Below are 2,993 nucleotides of genomic sequence, written 5' to 3'. Positions count from 1 at the left end.
AATTTTTGTATAAGGTGCATGGAGGGGATCCAGTTTCAGCTTTTTACGTATGGCTAGCCTATTTTCCCAACACCATTTGTTAAATAGGGAATCCTTTCCCCATTTGTTATTTTTGTCACGTTTGTCAAAGATCAGATGGTTGTGGATGTGTGGTGTTATTTCTGAGGCCTCTGTTCTGTTCCATTGGTCTATATCTGTTTTGGTACTAGTACCATGCTGTTTTGGTTACTATAGCCTTGTAGTATAGTTTGAAGTCAGATACTGTGATGCCTCCAGCCTTGTTCTTTTTGCTTAGGATTGTCTTGGCAATGCGGGCTCTTTCTTGGTTCCATATGAGCTTCAGTTTTTCCAATTCTGTGAAGAAAGTCATTGGTAGCTTGATGGGGATGGCACTGAATCTGTAAACTACCTTGGGCAGTATGGCTATTTTCACAATATTGATTCTTTCTATCCATGAGCATTGAATGTTCTTCCATTTGTTTGTATCCTCCTTTATTTCGTTGAGCAGTGGTTTGTAGTTCTCCTTGAAGAGGTCCTTCACATCCCTTGTAAGTTGGATTCCTGGATATTTTACTATCTTTGTAGCTATTGTGAATGGGAGTTCACTCATGATTTGGCTCTCTGTTTGTCTGTTATTGGTGTATAGGAATACTTGTGATTTTTGCACATTGATTTTGTACCATGAGTTGCTGCTTCTCAGCTTAAGGAGATTTTGGCCGGAGATGATGGGGTTTTCTAAATGAACAATCATGTCATCTGCAAATAGGGACAATTTGACTTCCTCTTTTCCTAATTGAATACCGTTTATTTCATTCTCTTGCCTGATTTCCCTGGCCAGAACTTCCAACACTATGTTGAATAGGAGTGGTGAGAGAGGGCATCCCTGTCTTGTGCCAGTTTTCAAAGGGAATGCTTCTAGCTTTTGCCCATTCAGTATGATGTTGGCTGTGGGTTTGTCATAAATAGCTCTTACTATTTTGAGATGCATTCCATCAATACCTAGTTTATTGAGAGTTTTTAGCATGAAGGGCTGTTGAATTTTGTTAAAGGCCTCTTCTGCATCTATTGAGATAATCATGTGGTTTTTTGTCATTGATTCTGTTTATGTGATGGATTACCTTTATTGATTTGTGTATGTTTAACCAGCTTTGCATCCCAGGGATAAAGCTGACTGGATCGTGGTGGATAAGCTTTTTGATGTGCTGCTGGATTCGGTTTGCCAGTATTTTATGGAGGATTTTCATACCGATGTTCATCAGGGGTATTGGTCTAAAATTCTCTTTTTTTTTGTTGTGTCTCTGCCAGGCTTTGGTATCAGGATGATACTGACCTCATAAAATGAGTTAGGGAGGATTCCCTCTTTTTCTATTGATTAGAATAGTTTCAGAAGGAATGGTACCAGCTCCTCTTTGTACCTCTGGTAGAATTCGACTGTGAATCTGTCTGATCCTAGACTTTTTTTGGTTGGTGGGCTATTGATTATTGCCTCAATTTCAGAGCCTGTTATTGGTGTATTCAGAGATTCAACTTCTTCCTCGTTTAGTCTTGGGAGGGTGTATGTGTCCAGGAATTTATCAATTTCTTCTAGATTTTCTAGTTTATTTGACATCATCCTGGTTTAGTCTTGGGAGGGTGTATGTGTCCAGGAATTTATCAATTTCTTCTAGATTTTCTAGTTTATTTGCATAGAGGTGTTTACATTATTCTCTGATGGTAGTTTGTATTTCTGTGGGACCAGTGGTGATATCCCCTTTATCATTTTTTATTGCATCTATTTGATTCTTCTCTCTTTTCTTCTTTATTAGTCTTGCTAGCTTTCTACCGAATTTTCTTGATCTTTTCAAAAAACCAGCTCCTGGATTCGTTGATTTTTTGAGGGTTTTTTTTTGTGTCTCTATCGCCTTCAGTTCTGCTCTGATCTTAGGTATTTCTTGCCTTCTGCTAGCCTTTGAATTTGTTTGCTCTTGCTTCTCTAGTTCTTTTAATTGTGATGTTAAGGTGTCGATTTTAGACCTTTCCTGCTTTCTCTTGTGGGCTTTTATTGCTATAAATTTCCCTCTATACACGGCTTTTAATGTGTCCCAGAAATTCTGGTATGTTGTGTCTTTGTTCTCATTGGTTTCAAAGAACATCTTTATTTCTGCCTTCATTTCGTGATTTACCCAGTGGTCATTCAGGAGCCGGTTGTTCAGTTTCCATGTAGTTGTGTGGTTTTGAATGAGTTTCTTAATCCTGAGTTCTAATTTGATTGCAGTGTGGTCTGAGAGACAGTTTGTTGTGATTTCTGTTCTTTTACATTTGCTGAGGAGTGTTTTACTTCCAACTGCGTGGTCAATTTTGGAATAAGTGCGATGTGGTGCTGAGAAGAATGTATATTCTGTTGATTTGGGGTGGAGAGTTCTGTAGATGTCTATTAATTCCACTTGGTGCAGAGCTGAGTTCAAGTCCTGGATATCCTTGTTAACCTTCTGTCTCGTTGACCTGTCTAATATTGACAGTGAGGTGTTAAATTCTCCCATTATTATTGTATAGGAGTCTAAGTCTCTTTGTAGGTCTCTAAGGACTTACTTTATGAATCTGGGTTCTCCTGTGTTGGGTGCATATATGTTTAGGATAGTTAGCTCTTCTTGTTGAATTGATCCCTTTACCATTATTTAATGGCCTTTCTGTCTCTTTTGATCTTTGTTGGTTTAAAGTCTGTTTTATCAGAGACTAGGATTGCAACCCCTGCTTTTTGTTGCTTTCCATTTGCTTGGTAGATCTTCTTCCCTCCCTTTATTTTGAGCCTGTGTGTGTGTCTCTGCATGTGACATGGGTCTCCAGAATACAGCACACTGATGGGTCTTGACTCTTTATCCAATTTGCCAGTCTGTGTCTTTTAATTGGGGCAGTTAGCCCATTTACATTTAAGGTTAATATTGTTATGTGTGAATTTGATCTTGACATTATGATGTTAGCTGGTTATTTTGCCCGTTAGTTTATGCAGTTTCTTC

Source organism: Mandrillus leucophaeus, unplaced genomic scaffold, assembly GCF_000951045.1.
Source record: "Mandrillus leucophaeus isolate KB7577 unplaced genomic scaffold, Mleu.le_1.0 Scaffold1189, whole genome shotgun sequence".
In the NCBI taxonomy this organism is placed as follows: Eukaryota; Metazoa; Chordata; class Mammalia; order Primates; family Cercopithecidae; genus Mandrillus; species Mandrillus leucophaeus.
The sequence above is the reverse complement of the archived record's forward strand: the minus strand, read 5'-3'. Positions refer to the sequence as shown.